Genomic DNA, 18575 nt, shown 5'->3' on the forward strand with positions numbered 1-18575 from the left:
TGAATCATTCAGATGTTCTTTGGCAAACTTCAGACGGGCCTATATATGTGCTTTCTTGAGCAGGGGGACCTTGCGGGCGCTGCAGGATTTCAGTCCTTCACAGCGTAGTGTGTTACCAATTGTTTTCTTGGTAACACTTTACATAAAGTTTACAAGATCCTCCCGTGTAGTTCTGGGCTGATTCCTCACCATTCTCATGATCATTGCAACTCCACGAGGTGAGATCTTGCATGGAGCCCCAGGCCGAGGGAGATTGACAGTTCTTTTGTGTTTCTTCCATTTGCGAATAATCGCACCAACTGTTGTCACCTTCTCACCAAGCTGCTTGGCGATGGTCTTGTAGCCCATTCCAGCCTTGTGTAGGTCTACAATCTTGTCCCTGACATCCTTGGAGAGCTCTTTGGTCTTGGCCATGGTGGAGAGTTTGGAATCTGATTGATTGATTGCTTCTGTGGACAGGTGTCTTTTATACAGGTAACAAACTGAGATTAGGAGCACTCCCTTTAAGAGTGTGCTCCTAATCTCAGCTCGTTACCTGTATAAAAGACACCTGGGAGCCAGAAATCTTTCTGATTGAGAAGGGGTCAAATACTTATTTCCCTCATTAAAATGCAAATCAATTTATAACATTTTTGACATGCGTTTTTCTGGATTATTTTGTTGTTATTCTGTCTCTCACTGTTCAAATAAACCTACCATTAAAATTATAGACTGATCATTTCTTTGTCAGTGGGCAAACGTACAAAATCAGCAGGGATCAAATACTTTTTCCCTCACTGTATATGGGGCTTTGGTGACAAAACGGATGGCACTGTGATCGACTACATCCAATTTGCTGAGTAGAGTGTTGAAGGCTATTTTGTAAATGACATCGCCGAAGTCAAGGATCGGTAGGATAGTCCGTTTTACATGGGCATGTTTGGCAGCATGAGTGAAGGAGGTTTTGTTTTGCGAAATTTACAGTCTAACCAGACACCTAGGTATTTGTAGTTGTCCACATACTCTAGGTCAGACCCGTCGAGAGTAGTGATTCTAGTCGGGTGGGCGGGTGCCAGCAGCGTTCGATTGAAGAGCATGCATTTAGTTTTACTTGTGTTTAAGAGCAGTTGGAGGCTACGGAAGGAGTGTTGTATGGCATTGAAGCTTGTTTGGAGGTTTGTTAACACAGTGTCCAATGAAGGGCCAGATGTATACAAAATGGTGTCGTCAGCGTAGAGGTGGATCTGAGAATCACCAGCAGCAAGAGCGACATCATTGATATACACAGAGAAAAGAGTCGGCCCAAGAATTTAACCCTGTGGCACCCCCATAGAGACTGCCATAGGTTCAGACAACAGGCCCTCCGATTTGACACATTGAACTCTATCTGAGAAGTAGTTGGTGAACCAGGCGAGGCAGTCATTTGAGAAACCAAGGCTATTTAGTCTGCCAATAAGAATGCGGTGGTTGACAGAGTCGAAAGCCTTGGCCAGGTCGATGAAGACGGCTGCACAGTACTGTGTATTATCGATCGTGGTTATAATATCGTTTAGGACCTTGAGTGTGGCTGAGGTGCACCCATGACCAGCTCGGAAACCGGATTGCATAGCGGAGAAGGTACGGTGTGATTCGAAATGGTCGGTGATCTGTTTGTTAACTTGGCTTTCAAAAACTTTCGAAAGGCAGGGCAGGATGGATATAGGTCTGTAACAGTTTGGATCTAGAGTGTCACCACCTTTGAAGAGGGGGATGACCGTGGCAGCTTTCAATCTCTGGGGATTTCAGGCGTTACGAAAGAGAGGTTGAACAGGCTAGTAATAGGGGTTGCGACAATTTCGGCTAGTAATTTTAGAAAGAAAGGGTCCAGATTGTCTAGCCCAGATGATTTGTAGGGGTCCAGATTTTGCAGCTCTTTTTTGAACATCAGCTGTCTGAATTAGTGTGAAGGAGAAGCGGGGGGGGGGGGGGCATGGCCAAGTTGCAGCGGAGGGTGCAGAGCTGGTGACCGGGGTAGTGGTAGCCAGGTGGAAAGCATGGCCAGCCGTAGCAAAATGCTTGTTGAAATTCTTGATTATTGTAGATTTATCGGTGGTGATAGTGTTTCCTAGCCTCAGTGGGAGGAGGTGCTGTTATTCTCCATGGACTTTACAGTGTCCCAAAACTTTTTGGAGTTAGTGCTACAGGATGCAAATTTCTGTTTGAAAAAGCTAGCCTTTGCTTTCCTAACTGCTTGTGTATATTGGTTCCTAACTTCCCTGAAAAGTTGCATGTCGTGAGGGCTATTCGATGCTAATGCAGTACGCCACAGGATGTTTTTGTGCTGGTCAAGGGCAGTCAAGTCTGAGGAGAACCAGGGGGCTATATCTGTTCTTAGTTCAGATTTTTTTTTATGGGGCATGCTTATTTAAGATTGAGAGGAAAGCACTTTTAAAGAACAACCAGGCATCCTCTACTGACGGAATGAGATCGATATCCATCCAGGATACCTGGGCCAGGTCAATTAGGAAGGCCTGCTCGCTGAAGTGTTTTAGGGAGGCGTTTGACAGTGATGAGGGAGCCGTTATCGCGGAACCGTTACGGACGCAGGCAATAAGGCAGTGATCGCTGAGATCCTGGTTGAGACAGCGGAGGTGTATTTAGAGGGTAAATTAGTCAGGATGATATCTATAAGGGTGCCCATGTTTACGGATTTAGGGTTGTACCTGGTAGGTTCCTTGATAATTTGTGTGAGATTGAGGGCATCTAGTTTGGATTGTATAATGGCCGGGGTGTTAAGCATATCCCAGTTTAGGTCACCAATCAGTACGAACTCTGAGGATAGATCGGGGGCAATCAATTCACATATGGTGTCCAGGGCACAGCTGGGGGCTGAGGGGGTCTGTAGCAAGCGGCAACAGTGAGAGACTTATTTCTGGAAAGATGGATTTAGTAGGAGTAGGATTAAGTAGGAGCTCAAAGTAGGAGCTCAAACTGTTTGGGCACAGACCTGGATAATATGACAGAGCTCTGCAGGCTATCTCTACAGTAGATTGCACCCCCCTTTGGCAGTTCTATCTAGACGGAAAATGTTGTAGTTGGGGATGGAAATTTCTGAATTTTGGTGGCCTTCCTAAGCCAGGATTCAGACACTGCTAGAACATCAGGGTTGGCGGAGTGTGCTAACACAGTGAATAACTCAAACTTAGGGAGAAGTCTTCTGATGTTAACATGCAAAAAACCAATGCTTTTACGGTTACAGAAGTCAACAAATGATAGCTCCTGGGGAGTAGGAGTGATACTGGGGGCTGCAGGGCCTGGGTTAACCTCTACATCACCAGAGGAACAGAGGAGGACTAGAATAAGGATACGGCTAAAGGCTTTAAGAACTGGTCTTCTAGTGCGTTGGGTACAGAGAGTAAAGGGGGAAGATTTCCGGGCGTTGTAGAATAGATTCAGGGCATTATGTACAGACAAGGATATGGAAGGATGTGAGTACAGTGGAGGTAAACCTAAGCATTGGGTAACAATGAAAGAGATAGCATCACTGGAGGCACCGATTGAGCCGGTCTCCGCGTGTATGGGGGGTGGAACAAAGGAGCTATTTGAGGCAATTTGAGAGGGGCTTGGGGCTTTACAGTGAAATTGTATAATAAGAACTAACTGGAACAGCAATAGGCAAGGCATATTGACATGGGGGAGAGGCATAAAGCAATCACAGGTGTTATTCGAGAGAGCTAAGACAACAACTGGTAATGGCGATGAAAGTTTGGGCTGAGACTAAACAGATAAACAGGACAGGGTACTGTGTAAAGGAACAGTCCAGCAGGCATCAGCTGTGCAGCTGAGTGATCATAAGGTCCAGTGAACAGCAATGTGTGAGTCCGAGAGCAGTTCGAATTGGTGCTACAGCACTGGCTAGCAGGAAGCACAGCTGTTGTTTGCGTGTGCTAGCGGGCCGGGGCTAGCAGATGGATCTTCGTGGTCGTCGCAACGGGAAGCCTGTTGAAACCACAGATGATTACGTCGGCAGACCAGTTGTGATGGATCGGCGGGGCTCCGTGTCGACTCTAGGAGGTCCCGTCTGGTTGACAGAGAGGTAGATAGCCGGGAGATGGGCCTGACTCGAGGCTAGCTCAAGGCTGATTAGCCGACAACAACATCCATTTTGTTGCAGCTAGCTAGTTGCGATGATCCGGAGTTAAAGGTCCAGTGATTCAGTGATTCCGGCAGAAAAAACGATATGTTCTGGGTCGATAATGCGCTGTGCAGACAGTGCAGACTGGCCGATAATAGTCCAGGCCAGAGCTGGCTGGTAGGTAGTGCAGGCCACGGACAATGGTGAAAAACCGTTAACGGTGGCTAATAGCAAGTAGCTAGTTAGCTGGCTACTCCCGTCCGGTAGACAGAGAGGTAGATAGCCGGGATATGGGCCTGGCTCGAGGCTAGCTCAAGGCTAACTGGCTTGCTTCGGGGGGCAGTGGTGATTAGCCAACAGCAACATCCATTTGGTTGCGGCTAGCTAGTTGCGATCCGGTGTTAATGTCCAGTGATTCAGTTATTCCGGCAGAAAATCCGATGTTCTGGGTGAAAACCGCTAACGGTGGCTAATAGCAAGTAGCTAGTTAGCTGGCTAGCTAGTTTCAACTGTAGATTCTAGATAAAAGGTAAGTCAATAATATAATCTGTTCCACATTGAGTGAGGCTGGTTGCAGGAAAGTATATTTAGTAGAAGGATGATAAGTGTGATAGGGAAATATGTATGAAAAATACAAAAAAAATACAAATAACTGGCTATTTACACGGGGACACACATAGTACACGACCGCACTGCTACGCCATCTTGGATCATCATGATCCACTTATGGGAGATTCTGGAGCGACGCCTGAGACAGGAATAATTATGGGAGATTCTGGAGCGGCGCCTGAGACAGTGTTTTCCGTCAAACTAAATATCACAGTATCTTTCAATAAGGTGTTATATTGAATGTACTGTACAAAAACTTGCAGATTTCACATTTGTATGCACATCTTAAATAACACTGAATTTAAATATTATTTTGCTGATACACTCAAGGAGCAATTCAAACAACCCCCATATTGTTTTTGATACTATTTTGATACTATGCAATACTGTATACAATACACACAGGTTAATATAAGTTGTAAGGCACACCTTTACCTGCACTTTACCTACCCTTTAAAGGTGCACTATGCAGAAATCGCTCCGCCATTTCCTGGTTGCAGTTTATGTGACAAAACAAGCAAGTATAGTGTAGAGAATCATTGTACCTTATAAACCGCTGTGTATTAGATCTTCCATAACCAAACATATTGTATTTTCAGCTGTTTGAAGCTGGTGTACAAAACCGAAACTTGTGAACGGGAAGCATAGAAACAGCGCACATAGAACAGAACTACCACTTCTTAGACTTGCTTTCAATGAGAATGACAGATCTGTAACTTACATTTCTATGTGAATTTGGTCAGGTTGCCCAAAAAGTTACATATTGCAACTTTAAAGGGACTTTTGTACATTGGTCTGCATTTTGCATCATCATGATGATTTGGCCGGTGACACTTTGGTTCTTGAATGTCCAACATCTTGAAAACTTGACTGCTGACATGCAAAACATTTTGGGACTGTATCAACAGTGGACTAATTAACAAAATACCAAAAGATAGTTTTTGAGTGAAAGTTTATTGTGTGTACAAACCTATTCCTAATGCAAATGAAAAGAACATGAACATGCTGTTTGAAAGTAGCCTATTAAGTGCTTCTCCCAAATGGTTAATTATAAGCACATCATTTGCACAAATGTCATGTTGAAGCTAAATGAAAATCCATAGTTCATTAGTTAGTTAAATACATAGTTTATTCACCCTTCAGAGTATATTTTAAAGACACTATACAATTCATCTAAAACGAATCGGACCTAATCTAAACCCTTTTACCTTACAGAGCACTAAATTATAACTCTTTGCCGTGGGCTTAGCGTTGATGTATAGTACAGTACCGAGCCCAGTGATGCTCAGCTGACTCAGCGTTTTATACAATTGGGCGGTAGATTCTTCTAGAGCTACATCAAGCATAAAAGGCAGCACGCCAGTAGGGAGAACAACAGAAATCAAATAACTGTGACCATGAACGGAAAGGTACTGTAATGTGGGGTTCTGATCAAAGTCTGTGCACAGTGCTGAACTGTACGTCACCTGACATTGGAACTATAAATCTAGTATGCATCAGAGCCCATTGCCAATGGAAAATAGATCCTTCATGTGTGTTTTTAGATTCAGAACACTATGATAACTATAGATGACTTATAATGACTTATAATTATAAGCATGGTTGCATTGTTTGATTTTGTCAGGCACATTAAAATGATGTCGAATAATTTCTGAACTGGATCAAATGAATGAGTTTTGCACTTCAAAATCAATTAGATTTCCAGACTTTCATTGCATACTTTCTCTTTCTCCAGATCATCTTCTACGAGGAAAGGAACTTCCAGGGCTGCTCCTATGAGTGCAGCAGCGACTGCTCCGAGCTCTCCTCCCACCTGAACAGGTGCAACTCCTGCAAGGTGGAGAGTGGCATGTTCATGGTGTACGACCGCCCCCAACTACATGGGCCACCAGTACTTCCTGAGGAGGAGAGTACCCTGAGTACCAGCACATGATGGGCTTCAACGACTGCATCAGGTCTTGTCGTATGATCCCCCAGGTAAGCACTTCTGCAGACAGAGCACAACAGAACACAACTATCCACAACCACACCACAATGATCACAACCATACATGCCATACAACCATTTTACACTCCCAAATGGAAGTCTGTCTAAAGTTTTCACACCTCAAATGTAATCTAAAGTCCACATAAAAACACATCCCACGCCATCGGTTGTGTAGATCCAACTATATACCTCGTCCGCAAATGAATGAAAAAGAGACGAATTAAACGTGCTGTTCTCATCTTTTTCATTCATTTTAGATTGCGGCATATTGCATTGTATGCCATCCTATCAACCAAACTCACCCTGTTCAGTTAATAGATGATGAAAAGTGTGATCTTCTTTTCAAAATTGTTTTGGTTGTTGTGGTTTTCCCTTACAGCACAGTGGCCAGTTCAGGATGAAGATCTACGAGAGGGAGAACTTCGGAGGCCAGATGCACGAGGTGATGGACGACTGCGAGTCCATCCAGGAGCGTTACCGCATGTCCGAGATGCAGTCCTGCAATGTGATGGACGGCCACTGGGTCATGTACGAGCAGCCCCAATTCAGAGGCAGGCAGACCTACCTGAGGCCTGGAGAGTACAGGAACACAAGAGAGATGGGAATGGGAAATGATGAAATGAGGTTCCAGTCCATGAGGCGCATTACCGGCGATGCTGCCTTTTAAATGTGCTGCCTTTAAAGGGTGCATTGACTTTTTAATAAAGATTTTAAACCTTTATTTTTGCAGCAATTTTTTGCCCCAAATTCTATAAACATTATATTTAGTCTTAAAAAAACTTAAGACAGTTGGTTGACCCCCTCTACCTATTCTAGGCACTTGACACTGCCTTGTGTATGGGTGTTTTAGACAAGATTAACTCTTAACACTGGAATTCTGCCAAAATAAGAAATAAGACTACGCCACTTTTTTGTAAAGGAAAGGTCCTCTAATTGAAGCATGGAAATCAGACAAAGGCGCTTAAGTGATTCATTTTTTTGTTTACTTTGAGGAACTCCTACCTAAGCAGGTGCAACTCCTGCAGGGTGGAGAGCAGCTGCTTCATGGTGTACGACCGCTCCAACTTCCAGGGAAACCAGTACTTTGTGAGGAGAGGAGAGTATGGTGACTACCAGCGTATGGGCATTGAAAGCTCAGCTCAGCACATCATACTGTCCTTACTCAGCCATAATCAAGCATGTTGCTGCTACAATAAAAAGAGGAACATTTCACACATAGCACTCACAAATTCAACTCTTAAGAACTTGTGACAACTTGTCACAGGCCTTCACACTACGCAGTGGCATGCCATATTTATCAAACCACTTCCCACTTCCATCTGCCAAAACTGTAACATTACCATAATACAAAACCACAAACTTATCAAATAAAATATTGTGGTAATCATTTCTAAGAGGCATACATATATAACTCCTTATAAGTGCATGTATAATGCTTTATAATACACTTATAGTGCCTTATAATACTCACTATAAGATATAATTTATCGTAGGTAGTTATAGCTTTCTTAAAATACATTACTATAATGCATTATGAGCCCAAAAAGCATCAAGCATTATAGCCCTACCTAAAATGGTCTGTCACAGATGGCTACATAAATATATAACTAATTAACAGCATTAATTTGAACTGAGCATGATTTATAACATCAGCCTTTTGGTATTTAAAACCGGCCATTACCCCTGCTCCAAGAAAACTAGCTAGCTAGCTCGCTCCCTGGATTTGGGAAGCTGTAGATGGACTAGACTAGCTACAGCTTGTGTTATCTTTAACTCTGCATTGTTGGAAATGGACCCATATTTACATTTACATTTATGTCATCCTTATGTAAGCATTTCACTGTTAGTTCAAAGTTCACACAAGTTCAAATCAAATCAAATCAAATGTTATTGGTCACATGCACGTGTTTATGTTGTCTACGAAGCATGTGACAAATACATTTGATTACATTTAGATTCGTTTTGATTAGACTATTTGAGTGAGTGGCTAGCTAATGTTTGCTAGCTAAATTTCTAGTGGCATGAGGTATTTGCAAATGGCACAACATTGTGTGATTAGCTACGAGCTAGCTAGCTAACAAGCTAGCTAAGGTAGAAATGTCTGAGCTGCTAGCCACCACTGTCTTGTATTTACCCAAGTTAACAGGACTAGGTAGCTAACGTTAGCTAGCAACATATATTTGGAAAAGCTAGGCACCTGCCGACACTTACCTAGCTAGTTAGCTAACTGTTTGCTAGGAAGACAGCTGACTGTGAAGATTGCTAATAGCATTATCTGAAGACATGTCTGATGCTAAACAGATAATTATCAAGCTAGCCGAGTCAAATGAAGCTTTGACCTAAATATAACACTAATAGGTAGCTAGTGCGAAATATGAGTGTTCTTTGGTAGATTTTCACATTCTTGCAATGCTATAATGCATTTTATGCTCTCTGGGCTTATAACATATTATAGGTATTATAAGGATGGATAACTACTTATGAACAATTACGAGATGTTATAGTGAGTATGATAAAACACTTTGTATTATAAGACATTATATATACACTTATAAGGCATTATATGTATGCCTCATAGAAAATATCAACAAATACGTTTTTACACAGATGACATCTACAAAAACAATAACCTATTTATCATTCAATTTTAATTTAATAAACACATTTTCAAATGTCTCAGAACACTCAAACAATCTAAATTATTTCAACCAATGGGGGTGACTAGATTGCTGTGACTAAAGGAATAGTGAATATCTGGCATAATCAGGAAGTGAGGCATGTCCAGGGGAGAACGAGAGTGGATCCTGAGGGGAATAACAAGCTCACCTTGCCTAAAACACTCACTTACTATTGCTTGACATCAAATTTGGGTAAAATAAACATACTCTTTAAACAAACTACAATTTATAATGGCTCTATAGGGCATTCATAGCCTTTATAAGCACTACACAAGTGCTTCACACATCATCCATAAGCAATGTGGTACTACATAAAGGGTGAGGTTAAAGGATATTCCATCTGGTATTTTGACAAATGTAACCTTTTTACTAAATGTTATATAGCATCACATTGCTAATGAAGGCTTCATTAAGCCTTACAAGTGGTAGTTCATTTGAATGCAAGGTGGATCAATAGCAAGGTCACGTTCAATAGCAAGGTCAGATTTAATAGCAAGGTTGGGCTCAATAGCAAGGTGAGGTTCAAATGGATAAACTACAGTATGTGACAGTGACAACAATGGATATTTCTCAATATATGCAAATATTGAGAAATGCAAATTGGAGCACGGAACGGTTGGAGTGTGAGTCCAAATCAGAGTATGTGAAAAGGGAATGGACTATGGCTGTGAGTGTGTTGATAGGACAACAGACAATGGATAATGGACTAACTCCAGGCTGTTTGGCAATAAGGACGAAGTGGTTGAAGCAGAAATAGGCTATATAGACCACTAAACTCAAGTACTGATATATAATAGCTTTCATTACTTGCAACAAATGGTTGACCAATTTGTATTCATGATTACATTTGTATTCAGAATTAAAGTATCAACTGAACTGATTTCCAATCAATGTTCAATACTGCAAATTGGTTTTCCATTTCACTCAGGGAATTAGAGTTTTTGGAGTTAGTGAACCTGCCACCAATGATTAACTGAAAACAAAAGCCAGCCATAATGTTGTCTACCTGTACATGACATGTGTAATAATTTACAGGAAATACTTTCATTTAGCCTGTTTTGACTTTGAAATAAAAAACATATTCCCAGTCAATCAATCACTTATCACTGAACATCTAAAGATCTACTGTTGTTTTCAGTGATTTTTCTGACAGGGCATGTCAGTGCGTTAAATTGAGAGGCAATGCACAGTACCATATCTTACCAGCCTCTCATAACATGGAGTTTGCTCTCTCAAATCACTCATGTGTTCCCAAATATTAGGTATTTTTCTTCCAGCACTAAATTATGTGCATAATGTTATGTTTTTATAATAATATTATACAGTAGATGGGTGCCATTTGAGGTAAATTATCATAATTGGACCAGAGAATTTTCTTTTTTTCTCTGTCATTCAAACAGCAACAATCCAAAAATTGACCCCACCTCACAAATGCACACAATGGTGAGTAATAAAGGATTTAGCTGGGAACCACTGTGTAAAGGGGCCCCTATCCCATTATGACAACTCAGTACTTTTCACAATGGAGCTGGGGGTTCTTTTGATGTTAAGCCAGGTATAAAAGTACCCAAGGACGGAGCATAAGCTATAGACTTTCAGGCCAAGTATCACCCTATATCCATAGGCTACCCAAAGAGTCACCATGACCATGGGAAAGGTAAGCCAACCTACAGCATCGCACCACTGAAGAAACAATCAAAATTGCAGTTGATTTTGAATTTTGAACTTGTCGTATTACTGTTTGGAGTCAATATTGTTGTTTATTTTGCCCTTCAGATCATCTTCTACGAGGACAGGAACTTCCAGGGCCGTTCCTATGAGACCAGCTCCGACTGCCCTGAGTTGACCTCCTACCTGAGCAGGTGCAACTCCTGCAAGGTGGAGAGCGGCTGCTTCATGGTGTACGACCGCTCCAACTTCCAGGGAAACCAGTACTTTGTGAGGAGAGGAGAGTATGGTGACTACCAGCGTATGGGCATGTCCGACTGCATTAGGTCCTGCCGAAACATCCCCATGGTAAATAAACAACTAATTGATATGTGTCTGTTATCACTGGTATTAGTTTAGATTGGATAAAATAGTTATAATTGGAATAACATTTTATAATAAAATATTTGTCAACATTTTGCAATTATTCTAATGGCTTTGGTTGTTTCCCCTTACAGCACAGTGGCCAGTTCAGGATGAGGATCTACGAGAGGGAGAACTTGGAGGCCAGATGCACGAGATGATGGACGACTGTGAGAACATGATGGATCGTTACCGTATGTCCGACTGCCAGTCCTGCAACGTGATGGACGGCCACTGGCTCATGTATGAGCAGCCCAACTACAGAGGCAGGCAGATGTACCTGAGGCCTGGGGAGTACAGAAACTTCAGCAACATGGGGGAAGCATGGGCAACATGAGATGGCAGTCTATGAGGCGTATCATGGATTCTTGTTAATTCACTGTTTGACGTGAATATTAGGTTTGTAATAAAGGCTTGTATAAAAGCATCCATCTCAAATTCAATTGACTCAATGTTTCAGGTAATTTGAATATTTTAATACAAAATAATGTTACATACAATCTATTCCCAAGAAAATCTGCATGCAATCTATAACAAAATGATGATCACTGATTCTTCTTGTGGTTCCAAAACAGCAGCAATGGTATATTTTTCTCCACCACATAATTTATATGTTCATCTTCAAACCATCTGTATACTTACAAGACCATACCAATCATACCCAGATAACATTTAATATATATGTAATATTCAAACTCAATGTCAACATACAGTAATGCTTCAAGTTACTCTAAAATCATCTCCCTCTCATAACACTGAAAACTCTTCTACATAGAGGTCATCAGTAGCCTAGCGGTTAGAGCGTTGGGCTGGTAACCAAATGGTTGCTGGTTTGAGTACCCGAGAGGACAAGTAAGGCTTTTAACCCTAATTTGCTCCAGCAGTGCTATGCTACTATGGCTGACCCTGTAAAATATCACATTTCCCTGCACCTATCTGGTGTATGTGACAATAAAACATATCTATTTTTTCTTTACAATTAGAAATAATTTGCAGTATGTCTGTGAGCCTTTTTCTGAGTTAACCAAAACTCTACTAGTTGACGCCACTAGTAGGTTCCTTCCTCATTAATAGTTTGGCATGGAAGTGTACAGTGGCCTGCAGGTCCAAGGCCTCCATATAGCCAGGCCAGTTTCTTATTGAATTGGCCCAAGGCCTAAATTCCAGCAGTGCATGTTTTCAAATGGCCAGGGGTTGTTAGCTCCAATGTCCCATAATATTCCAACCAAAATAAACATCAGGTTCTGTCCTTTAGTTAATTTTTTATAGTTTTGTTATTTAGAAATCATAAAACTTGTGCATGAAGAGTTCTTTTTCTTTTTTTGTAATTTGAAAAAATATGACTTTCGTGGTGACGCTGAGAGAAGGCAAACACCTAAAGCACGAAATACATAGAGAATCTGACTTCTGATAGACTGCCGATAGGTACGTATCATAGTAGGAGGCCGTCCCTTCTCTTTCTAGAACCAAAAACATACCTGCTGCGTACCGACGAACCTACCCGCTTCTACTTGTAGAAGCACAATGCTCCTCAGTGGCCGACAACTTGACTTTGAGCCAATCAGAGAGCACAAAGTGGGGGAGCCGAGAGGAGTGACAACAAAAAGGAAATAATATGTTGTGCTAGCTAGCGAATGACATGCTAACAGTTGGGATTATGGAGAGTGAATTAAATTGTTTCTTTGTCATCTTGCTAGCTAGTTATCTAGCTCTGGCCATCTGGCTAGTATCACCAAGGGCATTCTACAACAATAGCAACATTATTGCAGCTAGCTAGCTAATTAGCCAACATTGGATACCTACAAAACAAAATACATAGGGACTAGCATTACCAAACTAAGCTTAAGAATGCAACACTACTCCTACCTTCTAGTTTGGAGTATTTTAACAAGACTGATGGCTTCAAAGTCTGTTCGGTGTGAACACAAAAGAGATTGACTGCCAACACTCTGTTCAGAGGTGCTAAGTACTCTCGGCAAGCAAACGTCTGTCAATCTTACTGGTGTGTGGGATCAACTGGGAACTCATTGTAGTTGTAGAAAATTATGACTCCATAGAGAGTCATTTTCTTAGGACCTTTTTTTTTTTTCATGCTTTTGACTACAGAGCATGTGGACATTGGTATCAGTGGCGGTCAGTGCCGTTTAAGATGAGGGAGGACAAAAACTTTTTTTCATGAGCATGGCCTTATTTCTATTACAGCATATTGGATGACTGTCATTCATATTCCATTCACCCAGTTCAATGTAAAAGTGATAGGTTTAGGCTACTACATGATACCAAAATGTTCCCTATACCCATCATGAGGTTGCTACAACCTAGCCTATAAATTAAAGTTTACAACGTAGGTGCACACAGGTCGAGAGAAAAATTTGAGGTGACAGACAGTGACACATGGACAGACAGTGACACATCCAATATCGCCTTGCACACTCTTGCCTGCATCTAGCTGATATAGGGTGTAATCATTAGTCCAACAGTTGCAAACAAGAGTTTTACATAATTTAGCAGACGCTCTTATCCAGAGCGACTTACAAATTGGTGCATTCAACTTATGATAGCCAGTGGGACAACCACCTTTTTTAAATGTATTTTTTATGGGGGGTGGGAGAAGAAGGATTACTTTATACTATTCCAGGTATTCCTTAAAGAGGTAGGGTTTCAAGTGTCTCCGGAAGGTGGTCAGTGACTCTGCTGTCCTGGCGTCGTGGGGGAGCTTGTTCCACCATTGGGGTGCCAGAGCAGCGAATAGCTTTGACTGGGCTGAGCGGGAACTGTGCTTCCGTAGAGGTAGGGGAGCTAGCAGGCCAGAGGTGGATGAACGTAGTGCCCTCGTTTGGGTGTAGGGTCTGATCAGAGCCTGAAGGTAAGGAGGTGCCGTTCCCCTCACAGCTCCGTAGGTAAGCACCATGGTCTTGCAGTAGATGCGAGCCTCAACTGGAAGCCAGTGGAGTGTGCAGAGGAGCGGGGTGACATGAGAGAACTTGGGAAGGTTGAACACCAGACGGGCTGCAGCGTTCTGGATAAGTTGTAGTGGTTTAATGGCACAGGAAGGGAGCCCAGCCAACAGCGAGTTGCAGTAATCCAGACGGGAGATGACAAGTGCCTGGATTAGGACCTGTGCCGCTTTCTGTGTAAGGTAGGGTCATACTCTGCAAATGTTGTAGAGCATGAACCTACAGGATCGGGTCACCGCTTTGATGTTAGCGGAGAACGACAGGGTGTTGTCCAGGGTCACGCCAAGGTTCTTTGCACTCTGGGAGGAGGACACAATGGAGTTGTCAACCGTGATGGCGAGATCATGGAGCGGGCAGTCCTTCCCCGGGAGGAAGAGCAGCTCCGTCTTGCCGAGGTTCAGCTTGAGGTGGTGATCCGACATCCACACTGATATGTCTGCCAGACATGCAGAGATGCGATTCGCCACCTGGTTATCAGAAGAAAATTAATTGTGTGTCGTCTGCGTAGCAATCTTTGAGTCAACTACTCACCACATGTTATGCACTGCAGTGCTAGCTAGCTGTATCTTATGCTTTCAGTACTATATTAATTATCTGATCCTTTGATTGGATGAACAACATGTCAGTTCAACCTATCAGAGCTCTTGCAGCATGGAGGATGTCCTCCGGAAGTTGTCATAATTACTGTGTAAATCTATAGAAGGGGGTGAGAACCATGAGCCTCCTAGGTTTTGTTTTGAAGTCAATGTACTCAGAGGAGGACGGAAGCTAGCTGTCCTCCGGCTACACCATGGTGCTACCCTACAGAGTGCTGTTGAGGCTACTATAGACCTTCATTGCAAAATAGTGTGTTTTAATCAATTTATATTTTTATGAAATTCACTGAGGAGGATGGTCCTCCCCTTCCTGCTCTGAGGAGCCTCCACTGATTGTTTTAGTGCTGAAGATAATGAATATGAGGTTCCATAGTGGTTAAGTGCCTCTTCAAGAACCTAATAAAGATTCAAATACACTCTTTTGTTAGAAAGAATGTTGTTTGTGACTTATAAACACAGAAACTAATTTGTTACTTATAACCCCCCATTTCTTGAGGGTAGATAGGATAGTTTCCTACAAAGAAATTAACTTCGCATTGGATTTTGTATTGGAATATGCCACTTACTGTAGATCTAAAGAAAATGTAATACTAACAGAGGAAATGAACATGCATTATATAAATCTTTACGTTTAAATGTTCATGTTATTTATCCACTCACCATCGTTTAGTAACTTCACTTATTTTATTTGTTTAGACACATACTAGTATTACAACATTTGAGGGATTAAGCCTATAGAACATCTCACAATAGGAGGGTTTGAAGCCAACAAAACCGAAAAAGACAGAGAGTTTATTATGCTGACCCCATAGCAATGAATGGTGTAAATACGCAACGTATAAAAGGTCGACTGCAACACTAAATGAACACAAACATCCCCATGGGAGACAGTTTGTAATGGCTCTAAATACAACATGTAGATTAGAAAGATAATGGATACAAACAACAGTTCAATTGTAATACATTTACATTTACATTTTAGTCATTTAGCAGATGCTCTTATCCAGAGCGACTTACAGTTAGTGAGTGCATACATTATTTTTTTATTTTTCATACTGGCCCCCCGTGGGAAACGAACCCACAACCCTGGCATTGCAAACGCCATGCTCTACCAACTGAGCTACATCCCTGCCGGCCATTCCCTCCCCTACCCTGGACAACACTGGGCCAATTGTGCGCCGCCCCATGGGTCTCCCGGTCGCGGCCGGCTACGACAGAGCTACGACAGAAGTTAGAAAAGTATTGGATCTGCATACAGCATGATCTTACCTGACAAAGTTGTCATCTCTGCAGGGGAAAACAGTGATAGAGCAGATGTTTTGGTCAGTGTTTGCTTGACTTCTGACACAGATCTGCAAGGGCTGTTGTTTACTTTACCTCTCTGATCCAGATCTGCAAGGGCTGTTGTTTACTTGAGTTCTGACCCAGACCTGCAAGGGCTGTTGTTTACTTGACCTCTGACCCAGATCTGCAAGGGCTGTTGTTTACTTGACCTCTGACCCAGATCTGCAAGGGCTGTTGTTTACTTGACCTCTGACCCAGATCTGCAAGGGCTGTTGTTTACTTGACTGACCCAGACCTGCAAGAGCTGTTGTTTACTTGACTGACCCAGATCTGCAAGGGCTGTTGTTTACTTGAGTTCTGACCCAGATCTGCAAGGGCTGTTGTTTACTTGACCTCTGACCCAGATCTGCAAGGGCTGTTGTTTACTTTACCTCTGACCCAGATCTGCAAGGGCTGTTGTTTACTTGACCACTGACCCAGACCTGCAAGGGCTGTTGATTGGCCAACACCAGCTACTGCTTACCCTAACCGGCCTTGCAGTGGCATTCCTCACGTATGTACAAATGCTTCAACTATTTTGATACCTCTATTTGCTGAGTTTAACATTTCACATAGCAGGGACACCATTTAAAGCAGAATTGTGGGTAGTATGGCCATCGCATGAGATGCATAATAAAATATGATTACAGAAACATATTAAATTAGAGCAGGGCTGTTCAATTTTGGTTTTATGAAAACGTCACAATGTAGAGGACCTGAGGAAGTAACACAAGGCACATTGAATATATAAACATTTTTAATGACTTGACATTGGATAAATGACTCAATTATATGTTTTACAGTGTTTTTTATGTTAAATCCATGCCATCAAATTTTTCCTTCAAATCAAATCAAATCAAAGTGTATTTGCCACATGCGCCGAATACAACAGGTGTAGACATTACCGTGAAATGCTTACTTACAGCCCTTAACCAACAATGCAATTATTTTTTTATAAAAAAGTAAAATAAAACAACAACAACAAAAAAGTGTTGAGAAAAAAAAGAGCAGAAGTCAAATTAAATAACAGTAGGGAGGCTATATACAGGGGGGTACCGGTGCAGAGTCAATGTGCGGGGGCACAGGCTAGTTGAGGTAATATGTACATGTGGGTAGAGTTAAAGTGACTATGCATAAATAATTAACAGAGTAGCAGCAGCGTAAAAAGATGGGGTGGGGGTGGGGGGCAGTGCAAATAGTCTGGGTAGCCATGATTAGCTGTTCAGGAGTCTTATGGCTTGGGGGTAGAAGCTGTTGAGAAGCCTTTTTTAGACCTAGACTTGGCGCTCCGGTACCACTTGCCGTGCGGTAGCAGAGAGAACAGTCTATGACTAAGGTGGCTGGAGTCTTTGAGAATTTTGAGGGCCTTCCTCTGACACCGCCTAGTATAGAGGTCCTGGATGGCATGAAGCTTGGCCCCAGTGATGTACTGGGCCGTACGCACTACGCTCTGTAGTGCCTTGCGGTCGGAGGCCGAGCAGTTGCCATACCAGGCGGTGATGCAACCAGTCAGGATGCTCTCGATGGTGCAGCTGTATAACTTTTTGAGGATCTGAGGACCCATGCCAAATCTTTTCAGTCTCCTGAGGGGGAATAGGCTTTGTTTTGCCCTCTTCACGACTGTCTTGGTGTGTTTGGACCATGATAGTTAATTGGTGATGTGGACACCAAGGAACTTGAAGCTCTCAACCTGTTCCACAACAGCCCCGTCGATGAGAATGGGGGTGTGCTCAGTCCTCTTTTTTTCCCTGTAGTCCACAATCATCTCCTTTGTCTTGGTCACATTGAGGGAGAGGTTGTTATCCCTATAGGCTGTCTCATCGTTGTCGTGATCAGGCCTACCACTGTTGTGTTGTCCGAAAACTTGATGGTGTTGGAGTCGTGCCTGGTCATGCAGTCATGGGTGAACAGGCAGTACAGGAGTGGACCCCTGAGGGGCCCCCGTGTTGAGGATCAGTGTGGCAGATGTGTTGTTACCTACCCTTACCTGACGGGGGGGCGGCCCGTCAGGAAGTCCAGGATCCAGTTGCAGAGGGAGATGTTTAGTCCGGGGTCCTTAACTTAGTGATGAGCTTTGAGGGCACTATGGTGTTGAACGCTGAGCTGTAGTCAATGAATAGCATTCTCACGTAGGTGTTCCTTTTGTCCAGGTGGGAAAGGGAGTGTGGAGTGCAATAGAGATTGCTTGAAACATGTTGGTATTACAGACTCAGTCAGGGACAGGTTGAAAATGTTATTGAAGACACTTGCCAGTTGGTCAGCG

At 42.6% G+C, this 18575-nt stretch overlaps 2 pseudogenes; both read left to right on the forward strand.

Annotated features, from left to right (window-relative positions):
- The first annotated feature begins 5416 nt into the window (after nucleotides 1-5416).
- On the forward strand, nucleotides 5417-7409 carry LOC121582938 (annotated as a pseudogene).
- Nucleotides 7410-10915: 3506 nt separating this feature from the next.
- LOC123484016 lies at nucleotides 10916-11879 on the forward strand (annotated as a pseudogene).
- The last annotated feature ends 6696 nt before the right edge of the window (nucleotides 11880-18575 follow it).

The sequence above is a fragment of the Coregonus clupeaformis genome, unplaced genomic scaffold (assembly GCF_020615455.1).
Source record: "Coregonus clupeaformis isolate EN_2021a unplaced genomic scaffold, ASM2061545v1 scaf0183, whole genome shotgun sequence".
Classification (NCBI taxonomy): domain Eukaryota; kingdom Metazoa; phylum Chordata; class Actinopteri; order Salmoniformes; family Salmonidae; genus Coregonus; species Coregonus clupeaformis.